At 35.5% G+C, this 10,843-nt stretch overlaps 1 pseudogene; it reads left to right on the forward strand.

Annotated features, from left to right (window-relative positions):
* Nucleotides 1-8,731: 8,731 nt before the first annotated feature.
* Nucleotides 8,732-10,049, forward strand: LOC137735922 (ethylene-responsive transcription factor ERF098 pseudogene; annotated as a pseudogene).
* Nucleotides 10,050-10,843: the final 794 nt, after the last annotated feature.

Consider the following 10,843-nt stretch of genomic DNA (forward strand, 5'->3'; position numbering starts at 1 on the left):
TTGATCTAATGGTTATAAACAAGGGTCCACTTTAAAAATTATAATAATTTTAACTGTTGGATTAAATTTTAATAGTCCGAATCTCTAAACTTGATAGATTAGAATGAAGAATGATCCCTTTCCATCAAATGCTAGCTAAGGTAAAGTGTTTTAATCATTTCAGTACAAAAGATGTAACCGGTACATGGATTTGTGCGGTTGATGAGGCAAATACATGAATCAGTACAAACTTTATCAAACCAACAGTAATTCAGGATTATAATATTAGTATTGATTCTAAAAGATGACAAAGTTATTGATTACAAAATATTTCCAACCTTAAACCTTAACGAAGTCAAATGTTGGTGCTCAGGTTAATGAGTTGTTCGGTCATACGGGTCCCGTGAAACCCAGAGCATGCTCCCTCTCATCATTTACCTTAAACACCATTTTTGTTCACATTATAATAAATATACCTGCCTAAGAACATGTATGGGATATATCACTACTGCGGTGTGTTCTAGATAAATACAATAAAAAGTAAATTTACATATATTATTGTATGATTAAAAAGTCATGGTAATAATATATTGTTACATGTAAGTCATTTTTTTTGAAAAAAAGATACTTCATTTTCTTTAGCCTTGAAAATAATTTTTCCTTCGGTGCATCATTTTGTTTTTGTGGCTAGGCTCAATGCATCTGCATTTTGGTAATTGACCACCTGAGCTTTTTCTTCTTTATGCGTTGATTATCATCTAAAGTAGTCCTTATGTCCTGCTTAAGTGACAAAATATTTGATGCTCACTGATTGAGCACAACTTACTAAGTAATAAAAAATTGAATAACTGTTGTAGTCGTTTGCGAAACGATCATTTTAATTGATTAATTAGTTGATAAACCTATTAGTTGTGATTAAGAATCTTACCGCCGCCTCTCGTCTCGAGTGCATTATCTAGGCCAGTCTGCAGGTGCAGGTGCAGATGCAGGTGCTGAGGTACATAACCCCTTTCTGAATCTAAATAGGTGGATTAGGGTTAATTATGGGTTTGGTCAACTCGCTCGCTCACTCACGTCACTTGAGAACATTGCTACTCCCGTGTGTAAGAATAAAGGACTTCTTGCAAAGTGTTGGAAAATAAAAAATTACAATTGACACTTTAAAAATTTAATTGTGCATTTTTTATTTTAAATATAGAAAATTTGAAGTGAGCGATTAAATTTTAAAAGGGCTGATAACAATTTCTGATAAATATTAGTATTTTTATGTTTATTATATTGTTTAAGTTTTTTTTTTTTTTTTGATATTTTATTGTAGGTTAAGAATTTGGATCCCTTGCGTATTAAGAATAAGAGTAGTCTATAAATAAAGTGTTATCTAATTCAGTTAATAATAAGTAAGTCACAATATAGTCTTACGGGTTATGCATCCATTTTGACATATTATAGCCCTTTCTATTTTTTTGTTAATTGAGTATTATTTGTAGTTTTGTAATCCGTGTACCTGGTTGTTTGATATGCATACTCTAATTTTCAACCAGGTAGGTTAAAAAAACTCCATTACAAAAATAATTATTATTCAAAATTTGAAAAATTAATAATATTTTTACATGGAATAAAAGAACCATTACACCTTTATTTTACCTAACTCAACAAATATGTCAATTCAGTTTGACATAGGGGTGGGCAAAGTGGCCCTGGACCTGCAGATCGAGACGGGTCCAAATTTTTTAAATTCAAAACAGGGTAGGGCGAGGACGGGTCTATGTTAATCGTGAGTTTGGGCGTGTCCAAATAGATGAGCAAACGGGCTCCCAACTTGGACTGTATCCACAGCCAAAATCTAAGATTAAATCTCCATCGTTGATTAAAACTTCACATATCACAGATTCACAAGATTCACAGACATCGATCTCTCTTTCTCTTTCTCTCTTTCTCAGACCTCGATCTCGAATCCATATGTTTCTCGATCGAGCTCCCAGCTCTGTTTGTTCATACATCATAGAGCTACAAACATAAAAGAACCCGAGCTACAAACGTAAAAGAACCCAAAAGCTTTGGCAACTTAATTTCTTCTCCTCATTCTCAGCAAAACACAATCTCATTTCTACTCACCTTCCCCACCATAGAGTGCCTGCGATGACGACTAAGATAGAGAACAATGTATGACGTCACACATTAGTTCCTGACTACCGCAAAAGGTTACTCTAGCACAAGGAGCCCGACTATCAAGTTCGCATAGGTCAGATTATTGAAATATCCCACATCGATCATATCTCTGAAAAAAGAAGAGTTCAAATATCATAATCTTACTTCAACTAATACAGAGGCATTTGTGATAAAACCGCACATCTGACGAACTGTGCAGGTGGTAATTATCAAATTAGGGACAATATCGGTGTTGTTAGAAGTGGGTTTCAGCCCGTCTCTCTGATAATTTGACATGGTATCAAAGTCAAGGAGTGAGCCCGTACTACCACGTGATGGGTGGGTCAACTTGGCTCCGCGCAATGGTGGTGGGTCCCTTGGCCCCGTGTGTAGCTGTGTGGATCTCCCACGTGTGACCCAGTAATTGGGTCCCACTTAAGGGTGTGTGTTGAAATATCCCACATCAACTGTATCACTTGAGGAAATAAGAGTTTAAATATCTCAACCCCACTTCAACTGATACCAAACCTTTTATGATATAACCTCATGTCTGACGAACTGTGCAGATGGTAATTACCAAGTTGGGAACAACATCGGTGTTGTTGGAAATGGGTCTTCAACGCATCTCTCTGATAATTTGACAAGATTCAGTCCAAAATCCTAATCCCCTTTTGCAGTTAACAACCCAAATTGTCCCAACTAGTCAGCTTTAATGTGCTCGCCTTACAAGGTTTCAATTACGATTTTCAATTGAGCAATTCAGTTCATATTTTGTTATCTAGTTTTTCAAATGTATTTGATTTCGCTTTTTTGGGGCTTTCTGTTATGTTATGGTTACTGTAATTGAGAGATTGAAATGCTTTTAAGAACTTGTTTGGGTCAAGCAATTGAATTTTTGCAATGGGATGGTGTACAGTGAGAGAGAAATTGCGGGCTGCGAATAGAGATGGAGAAGGTGAGAGGATCCAATTCAGCTTCTAGAAGAAACAAGCTGTAAAAAAAAAAAAAAATCATGCACTTGTAGGACTCGGCTTGTTTGAAATGGGCCGAGTTAAGTGCGGTTCTATTTTTAAAATAACACAATCTGCTCTGTCTTGCCCCGTTTCATTTATAAACTGGTCCAATCCCTGTAGACCTATACAAATGAATGTATAATAGCCCCTTTCCATATTAAAAGGGTTAGTTTCCTAAAAAAAATTTCACTTAAAAAAAAAAAGTCAATTTTGCATCACGACTTCATTTTGTGCGTCATCTCATCATTAAACATGAAGAAATGTACCTAGGTCAACTATCTGGGCCTGAGGTATCTTCTCAGCCCTTGGAACCAGGCTAAGGGCTTAGAAGGGATTTGCTCCTCCCAAGATGATGCCAACGTACATGGCTTGCTATATAGTATCACAACCGAAAACACTTGTTGCGATTGGCTCGTGTGTTCATTGTGTAACTTTCAAATGATAAAGCAAGCATCTCATCCATAATTGATGGCTCATGCAAGCAGAAAATGTATTACAGAGAAAGCATCCAATGCAAACTCAACTTGCAACTTCATCCTACGATAACTTGGCATTGTCAAGGTTGACTTTATCCTCTTAATTAACCTTCACTTGAGAGATTCAGGTTCTGAAACTGCTTTTGCTACACAAGAATAAGGTTCACACGGTTTTCCCACGACCTAGATGCTCGTAAAGCCATATGATATCAAAATCTGCATCTTTTCACATACCAAAATAAATTATATGTATCTTTTCAGGATTATTTTCCATTTGAAACCCTAGCACTAGTTTACTCTCTTAGCTAAGTTTTCACACAAACATGTATGTATTTAGTTAGCTATTTGAGACACCATATGTTACACATTCTCTAATACTAACCTCATAATTTCCAATTTCCAAGCCAATTTCTTTATAAGTTTTTTTTTAAATTAGTTTTATTAACTTTTTCATTTCATATTAGATTGGGAGTTAGTGATGAACTTCTTTTAAGCTAGGAAATTTCAAAGCATTAGTTTTGACGAACAGACGATTTTCTTCAGCCTGTGCGCTTACGAGCTTAAACAACAAAATAGTGATCTCATTGAGCACATCATATTGCCTTGTCTCGTATGGCATGTGCAGCTTGGACCATGGCAAGAGCTAGTCAGTCAGGTCAAAAAGGTTATAATCAAAGGGTGGTCTACAAGACAATAACATTAGCATGCACGACCACACAAACTTGAAAACCGCAACTTAAATAACAAATAGTACTACTATACTTATCACAATTTTTATATTTATATCACATCGACTATATGACAAAATAATATACAATAATATATAAGAATTTCCACTTTTAATACGCTTAATAGGTGGTTAAATTGAAACAATATTGTTGATATTAGTGGTAGATCATGTTTAATTGAGTCTAATATATAATCATTCATGTTTATGTTTCACCACTTTTCCTAATATTAGCTCTAGATTACAGAAATTTTTTTTTTTTTTTTTAAATTTTTTTGGAATAAAGCTCTAGGTTATAGTTTGATATTGAATGGTTTAAAGATTCGTCGAGAATCTTCTTTTGATATTCCATGTAACTACGATTAATAGGCTTGGATCATAATATAGTATGTAAATGATATTAAATATCATAATTTAAGGTTAAATTTATCGTTCATTTATATATAACATGAGTATTAATAACACAAGTATTGATATGATTTTATCCTTTTATTTTGTTTATGTTTAATAATTTCCAGGAATTGTCTTGAATTTTAATTTGATTTCTCTCTGTAAGAGCTATGTAGAACAGTATGCTAGTTTGATTGCTCTATATGAGAGTGCATGATTTTAATTTTTCGTTTTGGTGTGCTACTTGTTTTGAATTTATTTGTGAAGGGTGGAACTATTTGATTTGCTGGATTTACTTCATTCGGCGTTTTGGGATCGTGACGGTAATTTGGTGATGCAATCAACCCCGCATCGTACTCAATATTCCAATTTATGGTTTGAGATTTTGTTCTCACATAATCTCCATGTAACACACATTTTAACAGTTTTATTGATCTTTGTAATCGTACGGTTCCTGATGAGCTTGAACTAGTGCTTGAAGTATACTCATTGCTTTGCGATTAGTGATGCTTTATTGTAATATTTTTAAATCTAGTTTGCAAGGACCCTTTTGGGAGTGAGTTCTTCATAATCTGAGTTTATAAGCTCTTTTATCTATGAATGAAATATCATAATCTTCTTCAAGTAAAAAAAAAAAAAAAAAAAAACACACACACAAGTATTACAACGTTTTTATATTCCCTTACAAAAATTTCTGTTACCCTCAAATGTGAACGGGGTAAGATTTTGTTGCTGTTAAATTTGGTAACAAAATAGCACATGAAAATTGTTATTCACATTCTAAAATTCACATTTGGCACTCTAAATTTTCTTTATTTAATTAAAAAAATAAACTTATAAAAAGTAAAAATTAAAAATTTTAAAATAAAAACTAATGAAAATGACTTAAAAACTTTGAGTTTTAACCAAAATGACAAAAATTTATTATAAGTATTATCAAGAGTGATATTTTACAATAAAAATGTGACATCCCACATCGCCCAGGGGAGTGATCCTTAAATGTATATTCCAATCCCTACTTAGCACGAGGCCTTTTGGGAGCTCACTGGCTTTGGGTTCCGTAGGAACTCCGAAGTTAAGCGAGAAGGGGGCTAGAGCAATCCCATGATGGGTGACCCACTGGGAAGTTGCTCGTGAGTTCCCAAAAACAAAACCGTGAGGGAATGGTAAGCCCAAAGCGGACAATATCGTGCTACGGTGGTGGAGTGGGCCCGGGAAGTGATCCGCCCCGGGCCGGGATATGACAAATTGGTATCAGAGCCTAAATTGGTATCAGAGCCTAACCCTGATAGCGTGTGTGCCGACGAGGACGTCGGGCCCCTAAGGGGGGTGGATTGTGACATCCCACATCGCCCAGGGGAGTGATCCTTAAATGTATATTCTAATCCCTACTTAGCACGAGGCCTTTTGGGAGCTCACTGGCTTCGGGTTCCGTAGGAACTCCGAAGTTAAGCGAGAAGGGGGCTAGAGCAATCCCATGATGGGTGACCCACTGGGAAGTTGCTCGTGAGTTCCCAAAAACAAAACCGTGAAGGAATGGTAAGCCCAAAGCGGACAATATCGTGCTACGGTGGTGGAGCGGGCCCGGGAAGTGATCCGCCCCAGGTCGGGATATGACAAAAAATATTATTAACATTAAAAGTGAATAATACTTGAAATATTTCGTTAAGACTTCCAAACCAATATGTAATAACAGTTCCCTAGCACATTTACAATCGAGGAGCTAGCTTGACGGATACGCTTTCTGAGCGGGGACAACCGTAGGTTATGGCCCACTTCTTTAAGGACGTAATCAATCACCGATCACAAAAACAAAAAACTAACGAAAAAACAAAGAGCAGCCATAATAGAAAGGAGAAAGACAAATAAAACGTGAATTGAATTTGACCGTGTTTCGGGAATCTCTATCCGCTTCTTCTTCTTCTTCTTCTTTTTCTTTTTTAAATGGGTAGTTCCAGAGTATTTAACTTGAAAGAAACTTGTGTTCGGTTACAATTTGAAATTTTTCTTCAAAACTGTATAACATTAGATGATACGTAGATTTTGACATTTTTTTTTTCTTTTTTTTTTTTTGTGTTAATTATACAAAACTCAAAATTTTGAAACTTCCTTAAATCTTTGTCACAAATTTTGGTTGGATTTGGATTTTGACATGTTGAAGAACATGTTATGCAGATGGTTTGGTAAAAAGGATTTAACGATGTTTCAGGGAGTTTTCGTAGTTTTAAAAATGGAAACTTTAACGAAAAATTCTTGATAGTGTTTACTTTAACGAAAAACCATATTTTTACACTAAAAAGTCAATCATTGTATTATTTACTTTACCATTTATTTTGTTCTTATCGTTAAAACACAAAGTTTTCAAATCCTTTCATTATTTTTCCTTTCAAAAATTTATCTTTCCACATTGTACTGTAACATTCCACATCGTCTAGGAGAATAGATCCTATAAGCCTTATATGTATATGCTCACCTCCATATAGCACGAGACCTTTTAGGAGCTCACTGGTTTCGGGTTCCGTAAGAACTCCGAAGTTAAGCGAGTTCACGCAAGAGCAAATCTAGGATGGGTGACCCTTTGGGAAGTTCTCGTGTGAGTTCCTAGAAACAAAACTGTGAGGGCGTGGTCGAGGGCCAAAACGGACAATATCATGCTACGGTGAAGTCGAGCATGAGATGTGGTGGGGGCCGGGGCCAGGGCCAAGATGTGACAATTTGGTATCAAAGCCAATCCCTGGCCGGAAGTGTACCGACGAGGATATTGGGCCCCTAAGGGGGTGGATTGTAACATCCCACATCGTCCAGGGGAGTGGATCCTGTCAACCTTTTATGTATATGCCCACGTCGATAATATCATGCTACGGTGAAGTCGAGCATGAGATGTGGTGGGGGCCGGGGCCAGGGCCAAGATGTGACAATTTGGTATCAAAGCTAATCCCTGGCCGGAAGTGTACCGACAAGGACATTGGGCCTCTAAGGGGGGTGGATTGTAACATCCCACATCGTCCAGGGGAGTGGATCCTGTCAACCTTATATGTATATGCCCACGTCCATATAGCACGAAACCTTTTGAGAGTTTACTACCTTCGGGTACCATAAGAACTCCGAAGTTAAGCGAGTTCACACAAGAGCAATCCTAATATGGGTGATCCCCTGAGAAGTTGTTTGTAGTTCCCAGAAACAAAACCGGGAGGGCATGGTCGGGACCCAAAGCGGACAATATCATGCTACGGTGGAGTTGAACCCGGGATATGGTGGTGGCTCGGACCGGGATGTGACAGTACTCTTCTCTGTTTTATTTTTTCACTGTAAAGAAGGTGTGACATAATTCTTTTAGGATGCAAATAATAACTCTCCATATTAAACCTACCTATCGAAAATTATTTGATTCTAATTTATTTCTAAAAAGATTTTCTGCATTACGGAAAGTCGGTTGTTCTTCATCACTCTGTTTTTCTCTGTTATTTTTGGGAGTTACTATTCATACATATAAAGCGTTCATCACGCGTACGTTTAAATTTACAAGGAAAAAAAAAAGTTTATAGTAACTTTCACGGATTCTGAACAACCTTTTAATTATCTTTTACTAATATTATTAGAACTTAGAGGGATGACATTCAATGAGCATGCGTAGTGATTGATCCATATAGAATATGTGTGGTTTGTAAATTTCATTGGTTAGTTTTCAGTCGGTTAAGTGATCTATTAAAAGTTCATATATAATTCATATCCAATAAAATATAATTTAAACAAATTGGTATGATCTGAAAAAATCTCAAATATCCAAAAATTTTCCGTTATATAGATATCAAAGCATATTACTAGTAAAGGAGGTACTACAAAGGACCAATATAGAGCTGCCGACGGAATTCTGTCAAACAAGAAAAAACTACCGTCCATATCTTTGCTTTTTTTGTTGTTTTCTTTACTTCAAGCAATATTGTATGGTTAATTCGGGCTGTAGACAGAAATAAACAGCAGAGTTGTTGATTAACTGTAGGCTCTACCACTGTATGTGAGGTCCCTTAGTATTAATTATTAAACAATATGTCAACAAGTGCGTAAATATTGTTTCTAAATGACATTCCTCTTGTAATATTCTTAATTATTCAAATGAAATCACTTACGCATTATATTCTATTCGTAATTTTTTCAATCTTTGTGACTTGGGAATCAATCCTCACATAGTCTGTGTAAGTTGACAATATATAGTAGTTCGTTCGCCCGGCGAAAAAACTATTAACAAACAATAAAGCTATTAATTCTCACATAATATGAACATGATGCTAGAACCTACCCAATTGAAAAAAAATGCCTATCCAAGAAAAGAGGTTTACAAACCCTTTTTGAATTTTACCATAGAAAGAGTTGAAGAATCGAATTTTTACACCGCCATTATTAGCCCTATATGATAATAAATAATATAATAATTATGAAGATAAAAGAACCTTCCAAGAAACATCGATTATGTAGACTCACAAACACAATCAAAGTTAAAATGGCATATGACCCCATTGACCCCATTTATATATAGAATCTATAAATGCCTAAAACGGGATACATTGCAATGCCACCAAATTTGAGACCAAACAAAGGTGCGTTAAATCAAGCTAGAAATTATGGAAAACCCTCGCAGAGGAGAGGATCCAGAGAAGCAAGGAAAGCAAGAGAAGGGAAGCCAAGAAGTACGTTACCGCGGGGTCCGAAGAAGGCCGTGGGGGAAGTTTGCTTCTGAGATAAGAGACCCTTCTAAGCAAGGTGCTCGTCTGTGGCTTGGTACATTTGACACCGCTGAGGAAGCTGCAAGGGCTTATGATAATGCTGCCTTTAATTTAAGGGGTCATCTTGCCATACTAAATTTTCCAAATGAGTATTATGCTCAAGTTATGGGCTCTCCTCCTTATCCTCCTAGATTCTCGACACTTCCTTCTTCTTCTTCTTCTTCTTCCACTTCATCATGTTCTGCCGCTGCACCCGGTGGAAGTTCATCTGCTGGACAGGGAAGCAGGCAAGTGTTTGAGATTGAGTACTTGGATAACAAGGTGTTAGAGGACCTTCTTGATTATGAAGAGGAGAAGAAAAAATGAAAGTGTTGAGTTGTAGAACAACTTCTTTTTTTTCTCTTTTTTTTGATGTTTTTGTTGAGCACGTTTCCCTTCTAAAGATAGTTATCTGTTTTTCAGCCATACTTTTAAGTCTTTAACAAGTCTTCCATCATCTGGGGGGAAATTTTATGATATTTTAGTAATCACTTAACATAATTGTTTATAGATTGGTAGTCCTCACTCTTCACTGAATAGATATTTATGCAAAGTCGGAGACGAACATTCGACTTTGAAATTTCTTCAAACATTCTAACATTTAAAAGAGAATTTTTAGCTAAAATGGTCATTGAGATTGACATAACTCCTCACTTTCGTCATTGCTATTTGAAATCAATCAAAGTGGTCTTTGAGCTTGTTCACCATGAATCATTTTGGTCATTCCGTGAAATTTTTTTTTTAAATAAGGATCAAAATGACAAATTCACTCAATTTAATAAACAATGGGCCAAAATAATTAGACACAAATTAAGAGTATTTTTGTTATTTTATCCTTATTTAATGGAGAATTTTTACGGAATAATCAAAATGATTGATGATGGACAAATTCAAGGACCACTTCTATCGATTTCAAATCTTAGGAACCATTTTGGCTAAAATGCCAAAGATAAATATACAGGTTTGTCTCACTTTCTCTTTTTGCTATTAATAAAATTCCCCTCGTACAGTCAATGTTTCTTAAAAAAAAAATACCCCTAGATAAAAACACAAAAAACATATATATGAAACTGTCCCCGGTATATATGGAAGATCCATAATTATATGGACCCTCTAAAATTCAGTGGTTTTTTTTTTTTTTTTTTTTTTTTTTTTTTTAATCCAACCATTCTTGTTAAATTTTGATTTGAGAACGGAAAAAAAAATTGAAATACTCAGTTTACTCAGAGAAATAAAATATATATATATATATATATATATATATGTGAGCTAGTTGGTATTAAAAAGTTTGTAGCTCAAATAAATAAAAATATTTATTCATGCACGATGTTTTGTGCTTGAATCGCAATT

The sequence above is a fragment of the Pyrus communis genome, chromosome 13 (genome assembly GCF_041283825.1).
Source record: "Pyrus communis isolate YQ-2024b chromosome 13, ASM4128382v1, whole genome shotgun sequence".
In the NCBI taxonomy this organism is placed as follows: Eukaryota; Viridiplantae; Streptophyta; class Magnoliopsida; order Rosales; family Rosaceae; genus Pyrus; species Pyrus communis.